Source organism: Balaenoptera musculus, chromosome 1 (assembly GCF_009873245.2).
Source record: "Balaenoptera musculus isolate JJ_BM4_2016_0621 chromosome 1, mBalMus1.pri.v3, whole genome shotgun sequence".
Lineage (NCBI taxonomy): Eukaryota > Metazoa > Chordata > Mammalia > Artiodactyla > Balaenopteridae > Balaenoptera > Balaenoptera musculus.
The window spans coordinates 37,403,713-37,415,411 of NC_045785.1; the positions used below are offsets into that span (position 1 = coordinate 37,403,713).

Consider the following 11,699-nt stretch of genomic DNA (forward strand, 5'->3'; position numbering starts at 1 on the left):
AGAATGGAAGTTCAAGAGGTTACAATGGAATGATGGAGAAGCAAGGCAAGGAAGAAGGGCTGGGTCAGCGGAGGCGATGTATAGAACAGGTGAGAGGAGGGTCAGAAAGGCAGGGGGACACCAGTGAATGGGATTCATCCTGAGAGTCTCTTGGAGGAGGAAGCATTAACCCTGACTCTTTTCTACCCAGGGCAGTGCTATTCTCGTCCTACCCTAGGACCTTAGGTGAATCCCTCATTCTAAGTGTCTGGAAGAAGTAATTGAACCAAAGTCATCTGTCTTTCTCACAGATAAAGGTGCCAAGTCTGCCACTTTGAAGAGAAGGTCCTCTAGTTTCCAGCCTTCCCCAATCTTACAGCATCACCTTGGCTGTATCTGGGAAGTGGGCGATAAGAGTACTCTGCTTCTTATCTATAAAACACTGGCTCTCTGGCTGTAGACCTAATTTAGATTATAATCTCCTAGAAACATGTCTAGCAGTGCCACATAGGAAAAAGCATAAACTGTGGTGTCAGATAGACATAGGTTCTATTTTCAGCTCTGCCACTCACCAGTCACATGAGTTTGAGCAAGTCATTAACCTCTCTGAGCCTCAGTGTCCTCATGGGGATTGAAGTCCCCACCTCACAGGTTATAGGAAGAATTAAGTGAGGTGATGTGTGAAAGCCTCACAACTGTGAGGGCTGAGACTGGGCCAATTTGTTCACCATTTGTAGTTCAATGCCTGGCACAGAGTGTGCCCTCAATCAATATTTGTTATAATTGAATGAATGAGTAGGTACCTAACAAACCGTAGCCAGGTATCCCTTTGTCTGGACTGATTCTGGCTGATTGCAATGATACTCTGCCCTGACACAGTCCAAAAAAACCTCACTGCATTGAATCCTGAGATAGTGGCACACTAGTCTAATGTGCCTGGGAGATTGCATCATGTCCCACAGGTTAAAGGGGGCTTGTGTGAAACGAAAGTTTCAATAATATTGATTGTGCCACTGAGGAGTTTAATATAGTGCTTCTCAAACATTAACGTGCCTCCAAGTCACCTAGGGCTCTTGTTAAAATGCAGGTTCTGCCCGCCATCTTTCTGTGCCGTCATAATGGTGCACATGAATGTCCTGGCTGATATTCTCAAGAGCATCAACAATGCCAAAAAGAGAGGCAAATGCTAGGTTCTTATTAGGCTGTGCTCCAAAGCCATCGTCCAGTTTCTAGCTGTGATGATGAAACGTGGTTATACTGGCCAATTTGAAATCACTGATGATCACAGCGCTGGGAAAATTGTCGTGAACCTCACAGGCAGGTTACACAAGTGTGGAGATCAGCCCCATATTTGATATACAACTCAAAGATCTAGAAAAATGGCAGAATAACCTGCTCCCATCCAGTCAGTTTGGTTTCATTATACTGATAACCTTAGCCGGCAGCATGAACCACGAAGAAGCGAGACAAAAACACACAGAGGGAAAATCTTGGGATTCTCTTTCTAGGGATGCAATACATACAATGCAAATAAAATGCCTCAGTGGGGAAAAAGAAAGCAGGTTCTGAGTCAGTAGCTCCAAGTGAAGGTCTGACAAGCTCCCAGGTGATGCTGAGACTGCTGGCTTGGGGAACCTCATTTTGAGTAGCAGGGGTCTAATACAGGGGTGAACGAACTTTTTCTGTAGGGGGCCAGACAATAAATATTGTAGCTTTGTGAACTGTATGATTCCTGCTGCAACTGCTTAACTCTGCCAGTCCAGAAAAAGAGCAGCCATAGACAACATGCAAATAAATAAGCCTGATAGCGTTCCGATAAAACTGTATTTACAAAAACCTGGGGCAGACTGGTTTTGGCCTGTGGGCTGTAGTTTACCTACCCTTTATCTAATGTAGTTAAAATCAGCATATCATTCTTGTAATGGACATCAGTGAGCTTGTCACCTGAGCGCCCAATAATTCCCTCTTATGTGGTAACTTCCCCTTCCTCCAGATCTACCTCCCCCTCCCCACAATCTATATGATGCCAGGAGCAGAGCACCCACTACCAGGCTCTCATAAAGGGACTCTGACTCCAGACTCCAGCAGATTGGTTCAAGGTGGTGGCACAACTCCAAGGGGCATCATTCACATTCTATTCCACAGAATGTTGTGCTCCAGGGCTGCCCTTTACATAGAAAACAAGGTGAAGGCCTCCTTAAGCTGTGAACTTGGCTGAACTGGGTACCTGACTAAAGTGGACTACTCATAGCCTTTCCTTAAGATTCTAGAATTAGGTCTAGGAGATTTCTGTTTTAGTCTGCCCGTCTGTTCTCTTAAATGGAGGATACATACGTGGAGATGGAGCCTTTTTTTTTTTTTTTTAACTCTGTTTATTGGAATACAGAGAAAGTAGAGAGAAAGAATGAAGCATATATTCAGAGAGAAACAATGGTGAGAGCTGGTGAGAGGGGCTTCCTGGGTTTTCAATAGCACTGCAATCACTGGCTCCAGGTCATGCCTGAGGTCCAGCTGCATCCTTGCCCTTGGGTTCTAGGAGAGGACATTATATAAATTCATTTTTCTTTTGCTTAAATCCAGTAGAACTCTGTTGCATGCAAACTACAGTCCTAATAGCATTAGCAAGTAACAAAAAAGTTCTTCAGTAGAATTCAAATTTTGTAGGATTTTTTTTTAAAATCAATGTATAGATTGTTGCAAGAGCACATATTTTTGTTTGAAACTGGATCTTCCTCACAATAGAGTATGTGGTATTTCATAAATTAAAGTACATCCATATTCTAATGATCCACATAGTAATACGTCATTTTGTCACTTGTATAATAATTCTTGGCCCCTTGCTTTGGTTAGGGTTCAGCGGCAGAGAAAACTATTCACTTGGGCAGAAAGGGATTTAGTGCAAGGTATTAAATGGCTTACAATGTTGCTAGATGGGCTAAGGAAACAGACTCCAGGCTGATCATCATTGGTGAGTTCTCCAATGCACCTGGCAGAACTGGGCTGTGAAGGAGACTGCTGCTCCTACCAAAACAGGAGACCCACCTGCTGAATCAGGGAGTAACCGCCCATAGGCACTAGCTCTGGAATCCTGCCACGTCTTCCATACCAGGAAGTTACCTGCCAAATTAGGGAGCCATCACCTCTGTTTCCAGGTCCAGATCAAGCTGCTTCCCTCTAAAACCATCAGAACCAGCAAGACAGATGCCTCAGACTCTCCGTCTTAACTGTTCATTTTCAGGTTCCCGGTGAATGCATTTGAATGAAGGAACCTTTGTCTCATTCAGAACCCTAGCAGCAAAGGAGTCTGGGAAATGTAGTTTTAAACTTTTCAGTCTCTTCATTCCAGGAAGACACACTGTAATGAGACTGGAACAGATAGTGAATGAGCCAGTCCACAGAATTAACCACACCCCTAATTGACCACACCGTTGTAAAACAAAAATTATATTTTTGTGAAGAAAATGTAAGTATGAGCAAACAATAACACAGTAGTTCACTGCACTTGTCAGACTGATGCTACATAATTCAGACTTCCTTTCTTTTTGCCAGATAGCATTATTAGTTGTGTATTCTTGCCTACTTAGGCAACTGGAACAGCTTGTAACATCTCAATCATTATGACGAGTGAAGAGATTTATTCACTCATTCACTTATTCAACAGATATGTTTTGAATGCCTGCTGTGTGCCAGCCATTGCTTTTGTGCTGCGGCTATAACAGGGAACAATGAATGTTACATCCTACTAGGTCAAGATTCCCTTTGATAATTCCCTCTGTCTCTGTGAGACTGAAAGGATCCTGGGGGTTCTGCTGACATAGGCAAAAACAAAGCAGTTGCAATGGTTAATGACCCTTAAGTACTTGGCTTTTTAAACCCAAAAGGTGCAAACATTTGATCAAAGCATGCAGTAACATGTAAGTCGACTTTATTGACATAAAAACTGTGTAAACAGAACTAGAACACAAAATTTCACAATTTGTATGGAGACACAAAAGACCCCGAATAGCCAAAGCAATCTTGAGGACGAAAAATGGAGCTGGAGGAATCAGGCGCCTTGACTTCAGACTATATTACAAAGCTACAGTAATCAAGACAGTTTGGTACTGGCACAAAAACAGAAATATAGATCAATGGAAGAGGATAGAAAGCCCAGAGATAAACCTACGCACATATGGTCACCTTATCTTCGATAAAGGAGGCAAGCATATACAGTGGAGAAAAGACAGCCTCTTCAATAAGTGGTGCTGGGAAAATTGGACAGGTACATGTAAAAGTATGAAATTAGAACACTCCCTGACACCATACACAAAAATTAACTCAAAATGGATTAAAGACCTAAGTGTAAAGCCAGACACTATCAAACTCTTAGAGGAAAACATAGGCAGAACACTCTATGACATACATCACAGCAAGATCCTTTTTGACCCACCTCCTAGAGAAATAGAAATAAAAACACAAATAAACAAATGGGACCTAATGAAACTTAAAAGCTTTTGCACAGCAAAGGAAACCATAAACAAGACAAAAAGACAACCCTCAGAATGGGAGAAAATATTTGCAAATGAAGCAACTGACAAAGGATTAATCTCCAAGATTTACAAGCAGCTCATGCAGCTCAATAACAAAAAAACGAACAGCCCAATCCAAAAATGGGCAGAAGACCTAAATAGACATTTCTCCAAAGAAGATATACAGATGGCCAACAGACACATGAAAGAATGCTCAACATCATTAATCATTAGAGAAATGCAAATCAAAACTACAATGAGGTATCATCTCACACTGGTCAGAATGGCCATCATCAAAAAATCTAGAAACAATAAATGCTGGAGAGGGTGTGGAGAAAAGGGAACCCTCTTGCACTGTTGGTGGGAATGTAAATTGATGCAGCCACTATGGAGAACAGTATGGAGGTTCCTTAAAAAACTACAAATAGAACTACCATACGACCCAGCAATCCCACTACTGGGCATATACCCTGAGAAAACCATAGTTCAAAAAGAGTCATGTACCAAAATGTTCATTGCAGCTCTATTTACAATAGCCAGGACATGGAAGCAACCTAAGTGTCCATCGACAGATGAATGGATAAAGAAGATGTGGCACATATATACAATGGAATATTACTCAGCCATAAAAAGAAATGAAATGGAGGTATTTGTAATGAGGTGGATGGAGTTAGAGTCTGTCATACAGAGTGAAGTAAGTCAGAAAGAGAAAAACAAATACAGTATGCTAACACATATATATGGAATCTAAGGGAAAAAAAAAAGGTCATGAAGAACCTAGTGGCAAGATGGGAATAAAGACACAGACCTACTAAAGAATGGACTTGAGGATATGGGGAGGGGGAGAGGTGAGATGTGACAGGGTGAGAGAGTGTCATGGACATATATACACTACCAAATGTAAAATAGATAGCTAGTGGGAAGCAGCCGCATAGCACAGGGAGATCAGCTCGGTGTTTTGTGACCGCCTGGGGGGGTGGGATGGGGAGGGTGGGAGGGAGGGAGATGCGGGAGGGAGGAGATATGGGAACGTGTGTATATGTGTAGCTGATTCACTTTGTTATAAAGCAGAAACTAACACACCATTGTGAAGCAATTATACTTCAATAAAGATGTTTAAAAAAAAAAAACTGTGTAAAAAAATCTACAGTAGAGATTTTTTAAAATTAATTAATTAGGTTGTGCCGGGTCTTAGTTGCGGCAGGTGGGCTCCTTAGCTGTGGCTTGCTGGCTACTTAGTTGCAGCACTCCGGCTCCTTAATTGTAGCATGTGAACTCTTAGTTGCGGCATGCACGTGGGATCCAGTTCCCTGACCAGGGATCGAACCTGGGCCCCCTGCATTGGGAGCGCAGTCTTTAACCACTGTGCCACCAGGGAAGTCCCTAGAGATTTATTTTTTTAAAAAAACCTCTCTTGACCAAAATTTCATCAAGATTTGAAGATCCTTAAGAATTTTGCCTTGTCTGCTTTACTTTTATGCCAACTAATCTTTGGTAGTTTGTAATGGAAAGCAAATACAATTTATCTTTCCTTATACTGAAATCACTCAGATAAATGCAGTCTTTAAGGGTCGAGTTTTTTTTTTTTTATTAATTTATTTACATATTTTTGGCTGTGTTGGGTCTTCGTTTCTGTGCGAGGGCTTTCTCCAGTTGCGGCAAGCGGGGGCCACTCTTCATCGCGGTGCACGGGCCTCTCACTATCGCGGCCTCTCTTGTTGCGGAGCACAGGCTCCAGACGCGCAGGCTCAGCAATTGTGGCTCACGGGCCCAGCCGCTCCACGGCATGTGGGATCTTCCCAGACCAGGGCTCGAACCCGTGTCCCCTGCATTGGCAGGCAGGTTCTCAACCACTGCGCCACCAGGGAAGCCCAGGGTCAAGTATTTTTGCTGACTTGTTTGCATTTTTTTCTCCCATTCATAAGGATGAAAAGGTATATATATAAAGTGAAATGCAGAGAAGATGTAGCAGGAAGTTTCAGGCACCAATTAGAATCATTACTGATGTCATTATTGATTGATGCCAAACCAGAAAAAAAAAGAAAACAAACAACAAAGGTGTTCGTGAATTTGCTGATTCATTCATCCACTAAGTATTCATTAAAAACCTATTATATTAGTTATCTATTGTTGTGTTACAAATTTCCCCAGAACTTAGATGCTTAAACCAATAATAATCATACATTATCTCTCATAGGGAGCAACTTGTTGCAGTGGTTCCATCTTAGATTCTCTCATAAGGTTATAGTCAGATGCCAGTCAGAGCTGCAGCTATCTGAAGCCTTGACCAGGGTTGGAGGATCTACTTTCAAGGTGCCTTCCTCCCATGACTGATAACTTGGTGCTGACTATTGGTGGGAGACCTCAGTTCCTCTCCACGTGGGCCTTACCACAGTGTTTCTTGAGTGACCTCACAGCATGCCCTGGCTCCCCCTGAGCAAGTGATCCAAGAGCAAGAAAGCACCAGGATGAAGCCATATTCTTTCTATAACCTCAGAAGTCGTATACTGTCACTTCTACCACATTCTATTTGTTAGAAGCAAGTCACTAAGTCTGGTCCACATTCAAGAGGAGGAAAATTAGACTTCTGCCTTGAAAGGGGAGTGTCAAAGCATTTGTGGACATATTTTAAAACCACCACACCTATTATGTGCAAATACTAGAATACCATGTGTATAAAACAGACATGACCCTCGTGGAATTTACAGACAAGAGGAGGAGAGAGGCTTTAATTTAATGAGCACACAAATAATTGCAAAATTACAACTGTGATAAGCTCTGTGAAGGACAAGTACACAATGTGATGAGAGAGAATAATAGGGGAGCCTGGGGTGTCCTGAAGGAGGGATGTTTTAGTCAAGATCTGAAGGATGAATAAGAGAGGGCAGAGAGGGACTTCTCTGGTGGTCCAGTGGTTAAGACTCTGTGGTTCCACTGCAGGGAGTGTGGGTTCGATCCCTGGTCGGGGAACTACGATCCTTCATGCCATGCCGCGAGGCCAAAAAAAAAAGAAAGAGAGAGAGAGCAGAGAGAAGGGCATGTTCCCCTGTGAGAAGAGAAGAACATGCGAGGATGGAGGATCTAAATGGTGGCTGCAGTGTCTGGAGCAGAGAGAGCAATGAAGTGAGAGGAGGGTGGTGAGAGAGGCAGGGACTTACTGTGAGTTGGGATCTGGGTCTGAGTGGCTGTTCCACATGAACCTGGGGGCAGATGCCCTGAGTCGTCTAACCCCCCTCCGTGTGCTGCACTCCCATGTGAAGCTGTAGGGGCCACAGTACTGTATTATTGCCAAATCACCACAAGAAGACTCCCAACTATGCTCAGCCAGTGTGTATTTCTTTCATCAAGGATTCTCAGGACGAATCCGATCCAAAAGGGTCACCCTACCTTTGGAACTCTCCTTCTCACCTATTCTCTATATCCTCTCAACTGATCCAGCCTCCTTCCTAGCCTTGCTCCCCAATCATTCCTTTGTATCTTCTTGAACTTCCATTCTGAAACCTATAAACTCCCTTAGATACCTACATTCCCAAGTTTTTCTTAGACTGGAACCTCTACCTTCTGCCTAACTAAAGCCTGGTAGTTAGGGGAATACCACATCTCTCTCTCTCTCTCTCTCTCTCTCTCTCTCTCTCCCTCTCTGTTTCTCTCTCTCTCCCTCTCTGTTTCTCTCTCTCTCTCTCTCTCTCTCTCTCTCCCCGCCCCACCCCCCTGCAACCCTTGCCCGCTGCCAAAGCTTCCTCTCTAATTGATCATCTACTGAAAATTGGAAGGTGAAATCAGTGTCCTTCTCACCCCCATGTACAACTTCCAGACCTTTACTACTTCTCCCTCTTGTAAAAGAAAAATTATGTACCTTTGAAGTTTCACCTCATCCAGGTTTACCACCATCTTCTCCTCCCCACAAAACTATCATTTTCCATCCTCTGGAGACTTTGGCATATGATTCAAGACTTCCTCTCATTTACAACTCCTATTACCCTTCTGGGTAGTACCAGTACCCACACAGCTAAACCTTTAAATGTCCTGAGCTCTCAGTTTCCTTTACTTCCTCACTGTCAATGACTAGTTTCTCCATTCCATCTCAGCCTCCCACGTCCGTGGTTACATATGGACCTTGTCATCATCAGAATCCAATCACAGCCTAAATAACTTGTTCAAACATCTCATTCTTGAGAGGGCAAACATCACAACACCCTCTCGTTCCAGCTCATTTATTTAAGAATCCCCATGGAAGCCATTCTTGGCCTTATCAGAACCTCCAACTTATTAGCTTTGCTCCATTCTGTCCGTCAGCACCCTCCTTGTTCCGTCTTTGTGATCATTCTCTTGTAAATACCCTTGACCTCCCTGCCCCTTTTTCCTGGCAGGGAAAAAAATTCTATCCTCATGGGCTCTCGAGCCTAGTTTCTACCTCTCTTGCTTTCTCAGAAAGCTCACTCTTTCTATTATCCCCTTCTCCAACCCCCATGCCATCTCCTGCATCTTTAACTTCTCCCTCTATAGCAGAGACTGGTAGCTGTTCACCAAACCCATTTCTTCCTCTTCCTGGGCACACAGCTAGACTAAATTTCCTTAACTCTCTGGCAGTTAGGTATGGGGTAGGGCTCCATGTGACTGATGTTATCTGTGCTGAAGTGATAGCTGTCACTTCCAGGCCAGACCCATAAAAACATCCCTTGAATATCATTCATGCTCTTTTCCCTTTCATGGTTCGATGCAGACAAGCTTGGAACCATAGGAGTCTTGTTGAAGGTGGGTGAGCCACAAAATGTAGGAGTTCAAGGTCCTGAATTACAGTCTGGAGTAAATCTGATGCTTTAGATTTTAAGTTATCAATACATAAACTTCTGAGATAGCCTCATCCACCAGAGGGCAGACAGCAGAAGCAAGAAGAACTACAATCCTGCAGCCTGTGGAACAAAAACCACATTCACAGAAAGAAAGACAAGATGAAAAGGCAGAGGGCTATGTACCAGATGAAGGAACAAGATAAAACCCCAGAAAAACAAGTAAATGAAGTGGAGATAGGCAACCTTCCAGAAAAAGAATTCAGAATAATGATACTGAAGATGATCCAGGACCTCGGAATAAGAATGGAGGCAAAGATTGAGAAGATGCAAGAAATGTTTAACAAAGACCTAGAAGAAGTAAAGAACAAACAAACAGAGATGAACAATACAATAACTGAAATGAAAACTACACTAGAAAGAATCAATAGCAGAATAACTGAGGCAGAAGAACGGATAAGTGACCTGGAAGACAGAATGGTGGAATTCACTGCTGCGGAACAGAATAAAGAAAAAAGAATGAAAAGAAATGAAGACAGCCTAAGAGACCTCTGGGACAACATTAAACGCAACAACATTCGCATTATAGGGGTCCCAGAAGGAGAAGAGAGAGAGAAAGGACCCGAGAAAATATTTGAAGAGATTATAGTCGAAAACTTCCCTAACATGGGAAAGGAAATAGCCACCCAAGTCCAGGAAGCGCAGAGAGTCCCATACAGGATAAACCCAAAGTGAAACAGGCCGAGACACATAGTAATCAAATTGGCAAAAATTAAAGACAAAGAAAAATTATTGAAAGCAGCAAGGGAAAAATGACAAATAACATACAAGGGAACTCCCAAAAGGTTAACAGCTGACTTTTCAGCAGAAACTCTACAAGCCAGAGGGGAGTGGCATGATATACTTAAAGTGATGAAAGGGAAGAATCTACAACCAAGATTACTCTACCCAGCAAGGATCTCATTCAGATTCGATGGAGAAATCAAAAGCCTCACAGACAAGCAAAAGCTAAGAGAATTCAGCACCACCAAACCAGCTCTACAACAAATGCTAGAGGAACTTCTCTAAGTGGGAAACACAAGAGAAGAAAAGGACCTACAAAAACAAACAGAAAACAATGAAGAAAATGGTAATAGGAACATACATATCAATAATTGCCTTAAACGTGAATGGATTAAATGCTCCAACCAAAAGACACAGGCTTGCTGGATGGATACAAAAACAAGACCCATATATATGCTGTCTACAAGAGACCCACTTCAGACCTAGGGACACATACAGACTGAAAGTGAGGGGATGGAAAAAGATATTCCATGCAAATGGAAATCAAAAGAAAGCTGGAGTAGCAATACTCATATCAGATAAAATAGACTTTAAAATAAAGACTGTTACAAGAGACAAGGAAGGACACTACACAGTGATCAAGGGATCAATCCAAGAAGAAGATATAACAATTATAAATATATATGCACCCAACATAGGAGCACCTCAATACATAAGGCAACTGCTAACAGCTATAAAAGAGGAAATCGACAGTAACACAATAATAGTGGGGGACTTTAACACCTCACTTACACCAATGGACAGATCATCCAAAATGAAAATAAATAAGGAAACAGAAGCTTAAAATGACACAATAGACCAGATAGATTTACTTGATATTTATAGGACATTCCATCCAAAAACAGTAGATTACACTTTCTTCTCAAGTGCACATGGAACATTCTCCAGGATACATCACATCTTGGGTCACAAATCAAGCCTCAGTAAATTTAAGAATATTGAAATCATATCAAGCATATTTTCTGACCACAACGCTATGAGATTAGAAATGAATTACAGGGAAAAAAAAATGTAAAAAACACAAAAACATGGAGGCTAAGCAATACGTTACTAAATAACCAAGAGATCACTGAAGAAATCAAAGAGGAAATCAAAAAATACCTAAGACAAATGACAATGAAAACACGATGATCCAAAACCTATGGGATGCAGCAAAAGCAGTGCTAAGAGGGAATTTATAGCTGTACAAGCCTACATCAAGAAACAAGAAAAATCTCAAATAAACAATCTAACCTTACACCTAAAGGAACTAGAGAAAGAGGAACAAACAAAACCCAAAGTTAGAAAAAGGAAAGAAATCATAAAGATCAGAGCAGAAATAAATGAAATAGAAACAAAGAAAACAATAGCAAAGATCAATAAAACTAAAAACTGGTTCTTTGAGAAGATAAACAAAATTGATAAACCATTAGCCAGACTCATCAAGAAAAAGAGGGAGAGGACCCAAATCAATAAAATTAGAAATGAAAAAGGAGAAGTTACAACAGACACTGCAGAAATACAAAGCATCCTAAGAGACTACTACAAGCAACTCTATGCCAAGAAAATGGACAACCTGGAAGAAATGGACCAATTCTTA

The 11,699-nt window shown here is 41.9% G+C and overlaps 1 pseudogene; it reads left to right on the forward strand.

The window, feature by feature from the left end:
• The first annotated feature begins 1,097 nt into the window (after window positions 1–1,097).
• On the forward strand, window positions 1,098–1,487 carry LOC118905478 (annotated as a pseudogene).
• Window positions 1,488–11,699: the final 10,212 nt, after the last annotated feature.